Genomic DNA, 17,396 nt, shown 5'->3' with positions numbered 1-17,396 from the left:
GGGCACGTGAGGGAACATTATGTTGCCCTTTTGAAAGACTGGAAAGTAAAATTAAATATTTGGCCGGATACAAAGTGTTATTCGATAGGAGGCCTCAGAAGCGTGAAGATCCCGATTGTCTTAAACAGTATTTGTCGATCCACTGCAACTTCCATCAAAAATTTGACAGGTAAACAAGGTGTGCCTAAAATTTAACTATAATTAAATTCCTACTCGACAGCACACATAAAAATCCATTTCTGACAGATAAAGGGTGGAAGGCAGGATGAAGGTAGCTGTCTTCAAAGAAGACCGGAGCGTCTATCCAGTGATTTAGACCTAAGATAACATCTGCTTGCACAAAGAAAGCTCAGCAAGCTGATAAAGGTGGCGGGCAACATTGAAACTAGGTGGATTTGCTCAGCACCAAAAAAAGGTACAAGCTTCTGGAGATACAAGAGACAATTAGCGGAGACGTTTGCCACGGATCCAGTGAAAAGAGAAGGCGAGATCGGTTCATCAGTTCCATAAAAATGTGTTCTTTCTAATAATCTGGGAAAAAAGCAAATGAAACTCAAAATGAGATAACATATCTTACCAGTCTGCTAAAAAAAAAAAAAAAAATTGTCCAGGTGCATCAAGGTGGCACCATCAGTTGAATATCCAGCTCTTGATTTGGGCTCAGGTCGTGATCTCGGGGTCCTGGGATCGAGCTCCACTTGGGCTCCGTACTCAGGGGGTCGGTGGGGACGGGGGCAGGAGTCCACTTGAGATTCCCTCTCCTTCTCCTGTCCCCACTCATTTGCAGGCTTTCTCGTTCTCTCCTTGTCCCTTAAATAAATGAATAAATCATTAAAAAAAAAAAAAAAAAAGATCCTTCCAAAGGTGGTAGGAACTTCCGCCCGCTGAATGGGACTGCCGTGGTCTCCGCAGGAAATTGTTGGCGTCGCCTGTCAAGTGAGGTTGGGCCGCCCACAGGCTCACCCCCAAACCCATCAAATTGGGGATTTGGGGCAGCAATGGGGTTGGGCTGGTTTTAGCTGTCACCGGCGTTGCAATGGGGAGACTGTCCTGGGCTCCCTGGTGGGCACCTGTCATCCTCGGCCCCTCCTGGGGAGGGGAGACCCAGGGGGACTGTCGGGACCCTGACCTGACGACGGCCCGACTGCCTGTCTCGGGCCCCAGAGGTGGAAAAAGGAGCAACCCAAGACACGAGCAGCCCTGGACACCAGTTAAGGTGAGGCGAAGGGATTCTCCCCAGAGGCTGCCCTGCCCACGCTCATTAGCCCGAGACTCCCGACCTCCAGAACCCTCCGGAACCCTCTGAGGGTCTACGTTTATGGAAATCTGTAAAAGCAGCCCTGGGAAACCAAAGCATGAAGTTAACCCTAACTACGCTAGAACTCAGCGCTTCCACTGTCAGGAAAATGGCTCAGGAAAGGCCTCGCAAACCCGGGGCAGGTGCATCCCGGAGGCCCCGGGGCCCAGGCTTCTCAACAGCCCCTGCAGGTCTACCTAAGGTGCAGGTATTTACGGTGCACGTCGATGCACCTCACATACTACTCACCTGTGAGATCCCCGCACCGGAGGGTGGCATCTGTGCCCACATCCCCGGATGCTTCCCGGCTCCTTACACCAGCTCTGGCCGCGGCTCCCCCAGTCCAAGCACAGGCCCAGTGTCTTCCTTCACCACAGGGCATTTCCCGGAGTTTCCCATAAATGGGATCACATGGTAAGCACCTGTTTGGCATCGTTCATTCAGCTGAATTATTCTGAGGTTCGTCCACATTGTTTCCACGTACGAAGCTCCCTCCTTAGTGCCCAGCAGGACCTTGTCGAGTGAATGGGGCCATTTGCTGCTCCGTCCACCTACTCGTCCTTCTTTTTTCAATTTTAGCGACTTAAATATATGTTTTTTGGTTTTATTTCATATTTCCATAATGCATAGTGACCTCGGGCATCCTTCTGTGTGCGCATCGGCCATTTTAACACCTTCCCTGTGCATCCGTTGCCTATTTTTAATGCTTGCACGTTTCCTCGTTGATTTTGCAGGGTTCCTCGCAGGTCATGAATTGAGCTCTGTGTGAGGTGGGTGATTTGCAAATATCGTCTCCCAGGACGTGGCTGACATCTTCCTTCTGCTAATGGTCTATTTCAAAAAGCAGAAGTTGTGTGTTCTTGTTTTGTTTTTCAATGGATCTTTCTTATGCCAGTCGTGCTTTGGTCTTACATCTAGGGAATGTTGGCCTAACCCAACCACAAATATCTTCTTCTGTGTTTATTTCTGAGAGTTTTATGGTTTCAGAGTTTCCACGGAGCCCTGTGACCACTCCAAGTGGATGTTCCCATGTAGTGCATGTGGGGAGTGGAGCTCACTTCTTTGCAGTGATGTGTGGTCACTGGCTGTGGCCCCAGTTTGTTGAGAAAAATCATGTTCCATCGACTGAATTATTTGCACCTTTGGTAGAAACCAGCTGTCTATATGTGTAAGGTTTACACCTGCTCCTCAAGCCCGTTCTCAGACTTTGTGCTGGGACTCTCTTCTGTTCCTCCAACCTATCCGAATGTGTATGGCAGCTTCATTGCTGTGGGTTCCTAACAAAAGCCTTGAAACCAGGTGGTTTTTACTCCTCAAGTTTTGTCCTTTTATTTTTTTAAGATTTATTTATTTATTTATGATAGACATAGAGGCACAGAGAGAGAGGCAGAGACACAGGCAGAGGGAGAAGCAGGCTCCATGCAGGGAGCCCGATGTGGGACTCGATCCCAGGACTCCAGGATCGCTCCCTGGGCCAAAGGCAGGCGCGAAACCACTGAGCCACCTAGGGATCCCCTAGTTTTGTCCTTTTAAAAGCTGTTTTGGTTATGGATTGATTCTTCCTCTCATTATATATGCTTTTTTTTTTTTTGCATGTTCGGGCACTTTTGTTGGGAAACCAGACACTGAGTGTAGTATGAACTATACATCTCATTAGAAAGAAAATTGGTTCAAACTGGAACAAAACAAAGCATACCTACTTGCTATTTCTAACGGACAAACCTCAAAACAAAACATAAACGTCTTTATTTATTTATTTATTTTTTATTTATGATAGTCACACAGAGAGAGAGAGAGAGAGAGGCAGAGACACAGGCAGAGGGAGAAGCAGGCTCCATGCACCGGGAGCCCGACGTGGGATTTGATCCCGGGTCTCCAGGATCCCGCCCTGGGCCAAAGGCAGACGCTAAACCGCTGCGCCACCCAGGGATCCCCATAAACGTCTTTAATTGCTGATATTAATAGACACATAGAAGCTGAAGGAGACACATAAACACAACATTAGGGGAGACACTGACTCGTATATTTCTGTTTTTGATACAACAAATAGAAATGAGATCATAAATGTCCCAATCAATGCAGTTAAAAAGCAATTAACTTATTTTAATTGCACTGGAAAGATTTTTTTGAAAAATAGATAATATGCTGTGTCACGTGTACAATAAAACACAGTTCAGTAACTTGCAAAATTGGAAATTACATGGAGGATATTCCCCGATAATGTCAAAATAACTATAGAGAACGTAACAAACAAAACAAACTAAAAAATGACTCAAACACAGACGAGGAGAAAGAAGTGTATTCCTTCCTCCAAATCTGAAACCATAATTTTTCTTTTAAGATTTTTATTTATTTATTTTATTGAGAGAGAGCGAGAGAGAGGACAAGCCTGGCGGGGGGAGGCAAGGGGCAGAGGGAGCAGCAGACTCTCCCCGCCGCGCAGGGAGCCCGATGCAGAACTCGATCCCAGGACCTTGGGGCCATGACCCGAGCCGAAGGCGGACGCTGCACCCACTGAGCCCCCAGGCGTCCCCATAATTTGTTAAAAAAGTAATTCACACTTGGGTGGGGGCCAAAGCCCCACTCAGATCAGATTTCACTGCTTCTGAAACTACTTCTGTTTAAAAATAACGAGAGCAAACAATGGGCACGAACCTGGGCGCTGAGGGAGACCCAGGAAAGCCCGAGGAAAAGCCGAAAGCCTTAGGTAACCAGAAGGCGGGATTGGGGGGCCTGAGCGCGGCAGAGCGCAGACGCCCAGGGGTCTGGGGCGGGAGGGCGGGTCAAGCAGACGAGACGGTCAGTTCCAGCCTCAAGACAGAGGGCGGGGAAGTCCACGACGGGAAGGTGTCTCTATTTACCCGCTAAAATCTGGACCGTCTGTTGAAATGGGCCACTTTGGAAGGACATGCGATTTTGCCAAAATTGTCAAAGAAACTAACAGAAGCCAGCAACTGGGCCTCAATGTTGGGGGACATTCCTGATGGTGTGTACCCGGGGTGACGTGATGAGCAGCGGTTCCCGGGAGGTGGGCACATGCGGGTGCAGACAGGCGCACATGGATGCAGGTGGGGGCGCAGGTAGGTGCAGGTAGGCATAGGAGGGTGCAGGTGGGCGCAAGTGGGGGCTGGAGGGTGCAGGCAGGTGCAGACAGGTGCAGGCAGGTGCAGGTGGCAGCAGGAGCCACATCGTCCCAGGCTGGGAAGCACAGGTCCCTCCACGGCCCAGGAGCTGCGGCTGAGGGCCTTCAGGGTCCCCGGTCCAGGGCAGCAGCATCCACAGGCCCACTCGGCCTCTGCAGGGGGAGGCAGGGTGAAAAGGGGGGCGGCAGGGCTGCTGGAGCTGGATTTGGCCTCTCTGCACCCCTGCACCCCGAGGGGGCGTCTCACAGGGAGAGGCTGCGAGCTAATCTGAAGGGTTTTCTGAATCTGTTCGCGTTGCCCATTCCTCAGAGACCCCAGGGCCGTCCTGGGATCACTTGTTACTGGGGAGACTGCGCCTCTTCCCCCGCGTGTGTCACTCGCATAGTTGTGTTTGCATTGTCCACTTGCGACACCTCCCAGCCTTTCGTTGTTGGCTGCGCTTTCGTTGCGGAGTTGAAGGGGGTGTGCATGTGATGTCGGTGCCAGGAAGCCTGAGAAGCCTGGCCACTCGGTCCCCGTGAACACTTGTGAGGTTGCCGGGTCAGCTCTGGCCCTGGCAAGGAAGCAGGGTTAGGGCTCTGGGCTTGTCGTCCCGCCTGGAGCAGCCCCTGCAGGGGGAAGGGGCCCTTGGGGTGGGGCATCTGCAGGGGGAGACTGAGGTAGGTGTGGGCGGTCGGACAGCAGCCCAGAGCCTCAGGAGCGGCCACTCCCTTGGGACTGTGTCCCCGCTTCTTTCTCAACTCCAGGGACTGACACAGAAGGGTCTGCCCTCTGACCTCTGCCCAAAACGCCAGTAGCAGCCGAGCCCCACAAAGGCACAGCTCCCACAGGTGAAACACCAGGAAACTGAAACAGTGACTCGCGGAAGCAAGGACAGACAGATGTTGGAAGATCCCAGGAGAAGGCGAGACAAGGAAAACTCACAGGAAAAGAAGCACGTGGAAGTCCTGGTTATTCCAGGAAGATGTGGTCTCTGAAGCGTGGACGGGGTGAGCATGATGAGTTGCAGAGGCTGCGGCCGGGCCATCAGGAGCCAGACGATCCCCTGCAGGACGGACGTCCCCGGGCGCCCAGACGCTGCAAGGCCATGGACGGACGGTCGCCAGGTCGCCCAGCGCAGTCCCCAGATGTAGCACAAGGGAGGTTTGAACTTAGAAACTCATTATGTGTTAGTGAAAAAGAAAAAAAAAAATCACGAGCCACGTGGGGAATAAGGGTGACCTATTATCTGGGTGTTACTTTTGTCTTAAAACTAAATAATAATAATAATAATAATAATAATAATAATAATAATAATAATAAACTAAACAAAACAAACAAACAAAAAAAAACACAACTAAAGCCCAAGGAAAGAAAAAGAGAAAACATATTCATGACGACTCAGAAAGGAACATGAATCTGCTAAAATAGCCATCTTTGTAGAGAAACAATATAGAAATTGGTAAGAAAAAAAATAAAAGAAAAAGAAAAAAATAAATAAAAATAAAAATTTAGGGGATCCCTGGGTGGCTCAGCGGTTTGGACCCTGCCTTTGGCCCAGAGGGTGATCCTGGAGTCCCGGGATCGAGTCTCACGTCGGGCTCCCTGCAGGGAGCCTGCTTCTCCTCTGCCTGTGTCTCTGCCTCTCTCTCTCTCTCTCTCTCTCTCTCTCTATATATATATATATATATATATATGTTTATCATAAATAAATAAATAAATAAATAAATAAATCTTTAAAAAATAAATAAATAAAAATTTAGCCCCTCAACACAGAGAATAACATGGGCACCGTCCCGCACGGCATCAGTAGGACCAGGTGGACATGGAGCGGCAGGGAAGCAAACACAAGAGAGACACAGAAGAAGACAAACAGGTGAGTAACGTCGATGTGATAAATGGAAAATAGGACATAAATGATGGAGTTCCTGATATATGACAACTTTCTAAATAAAGGCAGAGGATTTAAATTTACTATTTATAAGACAAAACATCTCAGAGGGGCGCCTGGGGGCTCAGCGGTGGAGCATCTGCCTGTGGCTCAGGTCGTGACCTTGGGGTCCCAGGATCGAGTCCTGCGTCAGGCTCCCTGCTTGGCCGGGAATCTGCTTCTCCTTCTGCTCGTGCTCACTCTCTCTCTGAAATAAATAAACAGATTAAAAAAGAAGAAGAAGAAGAGCATCTCCGGTGATGGGAAGATGAACAGACTCCCGGGACATGGTCTGCAGAGAACACACGTAAACCACGAAAGCAAAGCCGTCAGCACGACACTGACGGGGAAGACGCATGATCTGAACATGACCCCAGCAGGGCCAGCTGGCGACCTCGACATTGGGCAAGACGAGATGTCGCTGAAACGTGGCGCAAATATCAAAGCCGGATCCAACAGGGCGGGAAGAGGACAGCCCAGCACGGGGCTGAGTGCATGAGTGTGCGTCCGATCCTACGGCGGAAGAGAGAGCGTGTCCATGGAACCTGCTCAGACGCACACATGAGCCGCATGCTGGGCTCAGCCACCGCAGCCGCTCCGAGGACCTTCCAGGAGGACGAAGGAAGACGCAGAAGGTTGAGGTTGAACCAGTGAGGTTGAGATACGCGGGGGGTCTGTACGTAGAGGCGCGAATTCTCAATGATTCCCTCAAGTTTCAAAATTACCCAGAAACTCCATCCCGTCTATAGCACCATCGATTTTGACCAGACCTCAAAGTCCATACGTTTGGAAACAAAGTGACGGGAGGACGCGCAGCCCTGGAAACCATGGGGAAGCAGACCCTCAGCCGAGGCCCCGGAGGTGCCCTCCGCTGAAGCCAGGAGGAGGGAACGTGGCTCAGCTGGGTGCTCCCGCCTTGCGCTGCCGGAGACACCGGCCGCCACTGCAAGGACGGCGTGAGCGTGAAGAGGAGTCACTACCTTCCTCGCGTGCAGATTCCATTGACACCCCATGGGCGAACCTCTCAGAAGCTCTGAGAGTGAGGAGCAGCGTTTCCTTTGAGCCCGCACTGGGACAGCTGCCGGGGAAACGCAGTCTTCACAGGGAGGAAAGCACAACCGGGAAGGAACAGCCTTTTGGGGGGGAGGGGGGTTACGTGCTTATTATTATTATTATTATTATTATTATTATTATTATTAATTTTTATTTTATTTTATTTTTTTACATCTTGGTGAAGCTCAAAAGATCATAGGTGAGCACCTGGGCAAGAATCACATGTTTTAACGCCCAGGTGACTGATGGATCTCCGGGTTTCCCGTGGCTCCTCGTGCTAAGGCAGGTGCCCAGCATGTGCTGGGGGCGGGTGTGAGTCAGGCGTGGGGTTTAAGAGAAGCGTATGAACAGCCGGGCGGCTCAGGAGGCCTCCAGGGGCTTCCCCTACGTGCACGTGGACAGTGCGTGGAAGGCCGCGTGTGCTCCGGGCGGTGCCCAGTGGTGCCCTGCCCAGGCCCAGGCTGGGATGATAACCCTCTCCCTGTGCCCACCTCCGTCTCTGCGGCATCGACTGCGAGTGGACACGACCTCCGTAAATACGCATGCGGGTTTCCACGGCCGACCTCACGACGACGACGAGTGGCAGGCTCCGCCCGGAACGTGAGGCCCAGTGGCTCGGAGCGGGGGACAAGCCTGCTCCTGCACCTGGAGCCACGACGGCCGCGCCCTGACCCCGAGGAAGGCGATTGCTTCGCTCTGCTCTGTTTTCTGGCTCCGTGAGGGGAATTGCAGGCAAGAGGCTGCCAATTAGAAGCCGTCCGATTTCATTAATCTTTAATTATCAGGCCAAACAAATGGAAGGTGGCCCGCACCAGGAGAACGGCTCGCGGTATTTACCACCGCGCTCATCCCTGTGACCCGTCCACATCATCAAACGCCGGTGCCTTTCCAGTGCGTGGAGCAAATAATTAAAGTGCCCATAAAGGCAGCGGCGTCTTAGCTGCGCCTAATTGTGCATGAATCAGCTGTGCCGCGGGTCCAGGAGCCCTTGAGAAGCCCCTGCACCCACCGCTCCTGCTCCCAGCACCCACTCCGCAGCCCCGCGGCCAGCTCCCGGGTGGGAGGGCAGGGTGGAGGCTCAACCCAGTTGATCTACGCGTTTATGCAGCCTTGTGATGCCAGAACGGGTAAGCGGTGAGCGCACCGTGAAGGGGCCCCAGGGCCTGCGCCTCCCCGGGCTCCCGAGGCACTGAGGGGAGGTCCAGGGCACCTCCCCGTGAATGGCCTCCCTTGACGGGCATCAAGCAGGTGCTACAGTGCGCTGTGCTCGGGGACACTGGGGGCGCTGCAGGTTGGCCCGGGATGGGGGGGCTGTGAACCTGCTCAGATTTGGGGGGTGGAGGTCAGCCAGATGGCAGTGTCCACCCCGACAGTTTAGGGCACGGCCAGGGTCCATGGCCACGGGGCACGGCCATCCACCATTGGGCTGCCCTGGGCGGTAGGTCAGCCCTGTGTGGCACTGCCCAGCAGAGGGGACTCCGATGAACACAGGCCTGGGAGCCCACAGGACGCGAGGTGCCAGGCACTGTCCGAGCGGAGCCTGGCTCTGGCGCTCGAGGCCCCCAGAGGCGTCCGAAAGCTGAACTGATGCCACCGAGGGAAGGGCAGAGGGTAGTCGGCTTCCGGGGCAGTCGGGGGGCGGGGCGGGCCTGGCGGTGGCGGCTCCGAGGCCAAAGAGGGCCCCAGACCAGGACGGGGCCTGCTGTCACCTTGAGGTTAGCGAGCAGGTCCCTCTGGGGCCCCTGACCCCCAGCACTATAAAGTGATGCATTTTATTGCTTACTCTACACTTTGCCACGAAGTATGGTAATTCTTTTTTTTTTTTTTTTTTCTTGCAGTGGCATCTATAGAAAACCAATACAGGGCGATGCCTGCTGTTGATGAGCCACGTGTACCAACTCTGCAGCAGACCCGCTGCAAGGACAAAAGTGGGTCCGAGCCACATGCTCAGGTGGGGTTGGGATGTCAGCCTCGGTGGCCTCGTCGGTAACATGGGGGTGATCCCCCCCAGGAGATGCCCAGGTTACCCGCCCAACCTGGACACCCGCTCTCCCCTCCTCCTCTACCTCCTCCCCCTCCTTTTCCTCCTCGGGGAAGAGAGGGTGAGACCCACGCCTGACACAAGGGATGGGGCAGGTGGCGGGGGACAGTACCGGGCACAGCCTTGCTCAGGGAGAAAGACCCTGAGGTCACATTCAGAGCATGTTGGTGCCTGTGGAAGTCACGTGGAACCTTCTGGAAGGTCAGCTGATGTTCACGCCTCGGCACCAGGGAGATGCACAGTCCCCCCTTTGGATTTGAGCTGCATGATACAGGCCTGGAAATGGAGGTTATGGGGCGGAAGGAGCAAACTCGCCACACAAACCTTAACAGAAGTCACTCAACACCCACCGGGGCCTGGGGTGTGACCTTGGGAGCCCCTCAGGGCGGTGGAGATGTGAGGACACGGCAGGACGAGCACAGTGAGGAGAGCGAGGGTGCATCCCCATGCCAGCGCTGTCCAGGCCTCGCTAAGCTGGGCCGCCCGTTCCCACACGCGCTCTGGACACCACTGTCTGCCCCGCAGTCCCACTCTCTGGCTTCGCCACGACCTGGTGGCCACCAGACACTCGATCCGACCCAGGGTGGCAGTGAGATCCCTCCTTGGCTCCCCTCGGCCATTCATGGGGAATTCCAGACTTCAGTGCGCAAGGCCCTCGGGGTCAGGCCTCTGTATCGCCCCAAATACCCGGCGGGCCTCGAGGATGTCCTGCCCTCTGCCCAGGACGGGCTGCAGGACGCCGGCTGCCGGCAGAACTCACCCCAGCCTTGCAGGTGCCCCGTCCCGGGCAGCCTCGCTGACCCCGAGGCCCGCCACTGGCTCCTCCGAGCCCTCGGGCACCGCGATGGCCGCGCCGACAGCCCACCCTCCTGCGACCTGGCCACTGAGCTCACGGGAGCATGTGTCCTGCTGTCTGGTGGGACCAGCCCCCCTCCCGTGCAGCCCCCAGGACCTGGGGGTCTCTGGCTCCACCCTCGCCTCCTCCGAGGCAGTGAGCAAGTGCCCCTGAGAGCGGCCGTCTCCTCCCCTGCAGCCCTGCCCCCGAGGGCTGGCGGACGGCCCGCGACTCTGGGCCCCACGGAGCTGTCCTGCTGTCCTTGCCTGTGCTGAGAGCCTTGGCTTTGGGGTTGTTTTTTCTTTAAAGATTTTATTTATTTATTCCTGAGAGACACAGAGAGAGGCAGAGACACAGGCAGAGGGAGAAGCAGGCTCCACGCAGGGAGCCCGATGGGGACTCGATCCCAGGACCCGGGGATCACGCCCTGAGCAGAAGGCAGACACGCAACCACGGAGCCCCCCGGGAAGCCCATCGGCTTCGCTTTAATTACAATGATCATCACAGGAAAGTGGGATCTGCTCCGATCATCCCAGGGTGACTCTAGCTGCCAGACACCCCAGGAAGGACCTCGCGCCCTGTGCCCCCCCTCCACGGGGAGCTCCCCACCACACAGCCCTGCCTGCAGGGCCCGCTGGCTGCGTTACTGGGAGGGAGATGGGCCACCTCCTCCCTGGGTCTTTCGGAAAAGCCACTGTCTCCTGCCATGTGCACCACACAGACGCACCCTTGAGCCCCAGCGGGCACCTTCCGGGAGCACCCATGTCGGCCTGCATCTAGTGAGACTCAGCGACCACCTGCCCCGAGTCATTCACTGGGGCCCCAAGGGTCTCTGCTGGGAGGGACCCCCACTCAACCACCGTGTCACTGGAACTGCCACCGGCAAATTGGCCGCGTTCCCCACTTCCACGTTAGACATTGAATTCTCCTCACCAACTGATGACTCCAGTCCACGCCGCAGTTCCGGGCCCTGGCCTGCTCGGGAGGGAGCCCCAAGACCCTGCTCTTCCCTGGGGGTCCTCGCAGCAGGGGACCCGGCTCAGAACTTCAAGGACACGGGATCGGCTGAGCCCTGAAATGCAGGGAAACATGGATCTTAGAGTCACCACTTGAAGTTGCTGCTTAGAGCTGTAAAAACAGATCACGCTTCGCCTGGGACGGTGTGGGGGTCACGCAGTTAGCACGTCCCTCATTTGAGGAGCAAGCCCCTGCCAAGCCAGGCTGCGTACCAAGATACGCAGGCATCTCAGGGCTTCACCCCAACCTGGACCTACACCTGGACTCAGACCTGGGCCCACACCTGGACTCCCTCCTGGGCCCACACCTGAAGCCACATCTGGACCCACACCTGGGACCCCTCCTGGGTCCATACCTGGACTCAGACCTAGACCCACACCAGGTCCCACATCTGGACCTCCTCCTGAGCCCACACCTGGCCCCACACCTGGATTCAGACCTGGACCCACACCTGGATTCAGACCTGGACCCACACCTGGACCCTTACCAGGACTCACAGGCCATCAGGTCTGGGAGTCTCTCGAGGCAGGTGGAGCAGACCCTGTACATGGCGGCAGAGGGTGCCCAGGGTGAGAGGGTCCTGGGCAATGTCAGAGAAAACCCAGGCAGCGTGAAGAGACATCACCATTTGAAAAGGGGCGTCCTCAGTGTCCCTAGTGAGACGACAGGAGCTGCTGACCCCATGTGTGAGGACAGACTGGGCACTCAGGACAGTGGGGGCAGTGGCGATCCCGGCCTCACCGTACCCTAGCATGGATGCTTCTAGAAAACCGTGGACGACCTGGGCTCCCACCTCTGATCTCAGCCCAGGATCTGCTCCCAGAGAGGGCCACCATCCCCGGCCCTGGGCTGCTCTGTGGGTGGGGGGTACGGCGGCCCCCAGGCCCCAGGCCAGCTGGCACACGGGGAGAGGCCGTGCCGGGGCAGAGGACCGAGCCGAGGCCCTGGGCCTTGTCTGAGCTCTGTGGGGGGCGCCGGGCCAAGGAAATCCCCGTGGACAGCCCGGGGGACACCCAGGGACGCAGCTGCTCCATGGGCCCTGGGAGAGGAGCCGGGGCCTCTGCCCTCCGCGTCATCTCTGGGGCCAGCACGGCATCCGGTGGCAGGTCCCCAGGCGCAAGCTCGGCAGCCCCTCGCTCCTGGGCCGGTGCGCGGGGCACTGTCTTCTGCGCGGCAAGTTTATTTCTGCCTAAATTATTAAGCGCGTTGTTTAATAATGCAAACCTTCCCATTGTAGCTGGGAAAGCAGATGCCTTGTTTCAAAGCATATTGTTTCCAGAAAGCAGCAGGCGACCTGAGCCCCCGGTCTGATCTCGGTGCGGGGCCTCAGCTTGGGAGGCGCAGGGGGCCCCTGGGTTAGTAACGCAGCTCGGCCCAGCCTTGCGCTCTTCTTTCTACTTTACTTACTCATTTGCGTTTGACAAGGTCCCGGGGATAAACGCTGGCCGTTTTGACAGTTTTCAGAGAAAAGCAGATCTGTCATGGCACAAGTTCTGTTCCCAGGCGTGCAACACGCTCCCGAGCTGTGGGCACACATGTGAAGGGGATGTTCTTGGGGGGAGAGGGGGGTACTGCCGGCGCAGATGCTCACGTCATTGAGAGCCCTCCCCGACGGCCTCTGTGCTGCAGGCCCCGGGAGCCAGCGGAGACCCCGGCTAGCCGTGCGTGGGGTCCAGATTGCACACGGGGCCACATCAGTTAAGCCCAAGTTCCTGCGAGCTCTTGCCAGAGGTGCCCGCCCCGAGGTCCCGCATGTCCCGGTGCCCCTCGCCACCCAGGGAAGCTCCTGCCTGTGGGCTCTGCAGGCGCTGCTGGGGATCTTCCAGCAGGAAGGCAGCTCAGGTCCGGTTTTCGAGCCACGTCTGAAACCCTACAAGGACCTTGGGAAAAGGCAGTGGGCCCTTCAGCTGTAAGCGGCCCAGACGGGACCGGGTCCAACCTGGAGGAAGGCCCCCAGCTCATCCTACTGGGCGCTCCCGAGGGCGGGAGGGGGCATCGGGCAGAACCGCACTGGATGGCAGATGGCAGAGTGTTCCCAAGGGGCAGCACACCAGGCACCCGGCCCCAAACTCATCTGGATGCCTGTTGTGACCTCGGGGGCAGCCGGGATGCTTGGTGTCCTTCTGGCTCAGCTAAATCTCTCTAAAAATGCCCCGGAGAGCCCCCGCTGCTCCCACTAATCAGGCCCCAGGAAGCCCACGAGGGAAGCCACCGCCTGTCCCCTTGACCCAGCAGCAGCAGCAGCTTCCCATCTTGTTGGCAGGCAGACAGCCCAGGGCCCCCAAGGACATGGGACAGGAGAGGACGGTTTCCCCTGCCTGAAGACAAGGGGGTGCTCGGGCCTCGGCAGCAGGTGGGGGTGCCTGGTGGGGCGTCCAGGCCCTGGAACCTCAAGGGGCCCCAGACAGGGGTAGAGGAGCCAAGGGGGGTGCACGGAAGATGGAACAGGTGTCCCTCTGCTCTCTCCCGGCAGCTTCGTCATGGCACCTTCTGCAGACGTGGCGCTCACCACTGAGTGCAGCAGCCTCCTCCCCCTGCACTGGCCTCCCTCGGGATTGGGAGGAAAACAGGCAGGTCACCTCCCCACCCCCCCACCCCCCCCCCCAGCCGCCAGCCGCCAGGAAACACCTTCCCATCACCTGCATCACAGCCGAGCTGGGGTTTTCCAAGCCTCAGTCACCAGGGTCCTTGTCCCGACAGAGGAGTCCCCACCGCAATAGCGTCCACCGTCTTCACTGGGTCTGGTTCCTGCTCTCTTGTCCCCTCCAGGGTCCTCCTGGGGAGCAGGAGCTCAGGGCAGGTGCAGAGGCACCTCGGGGCGCGTAGGTGATGAGGGGTAGATGGATGAGCCGCCCCCAGTGCACCACTGGGCTGGGCTGGAGGAACAGTGACAGGAACCCCTTCCTAGCCGTCCCCAGGGAGGGCCAGCCACCTGGTCGCCCCCGAAGTAGAGTGCTCCTGAGGGCACGGGCAAGGGCCCTCCTCAGGCGGGGACAGCAGAGGGACACAGAGGGGGGAACGCCAAGGGGGTACGCGGCATAACCACATCCCAGGTGCTCCAGGCCCCAGAGGCCGCAGGCTGGATGTACTGGCCGGACGTGCCCCTGGAGGCGAGCGCAGAGCACCAAGCCCCCTCCCTGTATCTAGTTCTTCTCCGACTGCTTGTGCCAGTGTTCCTAGATCCGGGTGCACCAGCCCACCCACATTTTGTTAGATTTATACTGATGTATTTCTCATCTTTTGGCGCTGGTTTAAAACAGACTACTTCGTACTTTCCATTTCCCGCCATCCTTGCTAGTATCAGAAACGCAGGGCATTTGTGTCCCAAGATGTGGCCCGATCACGTGGCCGTGCCATCTGTGGGCAGCGGTGGTTCTGTCTGGTTCCGGGCTCAGGAGCGTGGCTTCAGTTGCGTTTAATAGAATTGCGGATGGAGGCACTCGCGGCGCACTGGCCGGCCCCTCGGCACGTGGTCGGGTCTGCTCCCGGTCCTTCCTGACCTTCATTTCCATAAATCAAGTCCCTTTGCTATTTCATCCGATCACCTCGTTGCACCTGCTGGTGCAAAGTTTAGCTGTTACTGGTCACGACACCCCGCAGCTCAGACACGTTTCCTTAACCTGCTACCACGTATCTTCGGTTGGGCCTCGGCCGACGGAGAACACGGGGAGGGGAGCGCACGATCCACCCGTGCTCCCACCTGCCCGTGAATCCTGCCTGTGCCCACATCCACTCTACGAGTCGCCGTCGATCTTGGCAACGGGGCGGTCGCCCTCTGTTCTGCGCCAAACGGCGAGACACTACCGCACCATCTTTCATGCCTTTGCTAGTTTGATGACATCTTTGCTTCCTTGTCGTTTCTCGAGACTATCTCGTGCGTAGGTGCGAAGCGCTCTCCGTGGTCCACAGCTCGTGGAGACCGTGTTCCCGGGGCCCCACGATCCCTGGAGACTTCTACTCCCGCCCGTTCCGGGTTCCTGGGAATGCGTTTCAGGGATTCGCGTTATCACGTCCCTGACGGGCGTCCCCCTGCTGGCCGCTCTGTCCTCCCCGCGTCCAGTCCGCTCCAGGGATTGTACTTTCCAGCCCTGAGGACTTTTCCCGTTTGAGGATTGTTAGTAAAGCCCCACTCAGCATTGAAATTATGCGTATTTTCTTCCACTTTTTTAGGCCTCCCCTTTATCCTCCTCAGCATATGTATGGCTACCGCTGTCCAGGCCTGTTTGCTGACCTCAGGGCCTGACTGTCATCCCCGGGACTTTTCTTCCTCTCGCCTGTTGGTCACAATGGCCTTTTCCCGGGACACTGGGGGGCTCGGCGGTTGAGCATCTGCCCTTGGTTCAGATCGTAACCCTGGGGTCCTGAGATCGAGTCCCACGTCGGGCTCCCTGCGTGGAGCCTGCTTCTCCCTCTGCCTGTGTCTCTGCCTCTCTCTCTGTGTCTCTCATAAGTAAATAAATAAAATCTTTTTTTTTTAAATGGCCTTTTTCCCATCTCACATCCCAAGAGAAAAGAGCCTCCTGGGTGTCAGGTGTGACGTGGCCACAGAGTGTGTCATCCCTCAGAGGGGATGCTCTCTCCTCCACAAGGCAGAGGGCAGGGGGCTCACCACATCCCCTCATGAGGACCTGGGTCGGGTCAGGGCTGGGGGCAGCCTCAGCTGATGTCATGCCCCTGTTGCAAGGCCTCCAAAGTGAGACGAGACCTCTGCCTTTCCATCCCGCCCTTCAGGGAGACTGGCTTCTCTGAAGCACGGAAACGTAGGCGATCCCACCGCACGTGTCCCGCTTGGGCCTCCTGACCTCTGCTTTTCCTTCCAGAACCTCAGTGGCGAACGAGCCTGATAGACAAGGCGGGGTCCCGGGGTCTTCGGTGGCCAAGGGCACCCAGAAGTTAACTGAACACTGTTGCAATGTGTTTTCCATCTGACATTTCATTTGCTCTTTTGCTTCTACAGATTTAGTTTCCCTAATTACAGTTCATTTTAATTAATTGGATTCATTTTGATCCATTTAGCGAGGAACAATATAAAGAATAAATATTATTAGCGTCATAATAGCTGAGGCAGCTAATAGCTTGCAGCATTCAGACTTTACCAGGTCTTGTTATAAGTACACTAACTAATTTAACTGGTGAGCAACCCAGTTCCCTGTACAAGAAAAATGATTCATCATAATTTGAGGCCTTGAACATAAACCACCATTTTCTCCATCTGGCTAATATAAAACTGAGATTTCATATTACTGTGAGTCAATGTTTGTTATGAAATCACATATATTACTCTCAGAGATTCATTGCCATTGACATCAAGACTTAAAACTACACCAGAAGTGTTTCTCAGCCACTTACAGTAAAAATGTGTGTAATAAGTGAAAAAAAACTTGTTCACGGTTACAGTGAAATAATACTTGGCAACTTTCTTCTCCTGGAAAATGGGATTATTTTGGATCTTTATTTCCATCTGGGATCCACTCAAGACTTCCCCTCCTAAAACAGTCTCCTATTTCACACCTAGTGTATAGGAATCATTTTTGTGAAAAGTGCACACTGTGAATTATTTTTAAATCTATATGTGCAAGCACCGTTGAGGTGAGTCAAAGTGCAGAATGTGGGAGCCCGACCTTAGTCCCCTTCTCCTTTCAAAGAAATATGAGAGTGGTCAGCTGGATAGAGAAGATGCAGTGGATACACACACACACACACACACACACACACACACACACGAACATTACTCAGCCATCAAAAAGAATGAAATCTTACCATTTGCAATGACACGGATGGACCTAGAGGGCATTATGATGAATGAAATAAGTCAACCAGAGAAAGATAAATACTATACGATCTCACTCCTATGTGGGATGTAAGAAACAAAATGGAAGCTCGTAGGGGAAGGGAGGGAAAAAGAAAATAAGAAGAAATCAGAGAGGGATCCAAACCATAAGAGACTCCTAACTCTAGGAAACAAATAGGGTCGCTGGAGGGGAGGAGGTGAGAGGACAGGGTCCCTGGGGGATGGGCCTGAAGGAGGGCACGCGATGGGCTGAGCACCAGGTGTTTATACAGCTGATGACTCGCTGACTTGTCTCTCTGAAACTAATACT

This window comes from Canis lupus, chromosome 11 (assembly GCF_048164855.1).
Source record: "Canis lupus baileyi chromosome 11, mCanLup2.hap1, whole genome shotgun sequence".
Classification (NCBI taxonomy): domain Eukaryota; kingdom Metazoa; phylum Chordata; class Mammalia; order Carnivora; family Canidae; genus Canis; species Canis lupus.
This window is presented reverse-complemented; position numbering follows the sequence as displayed.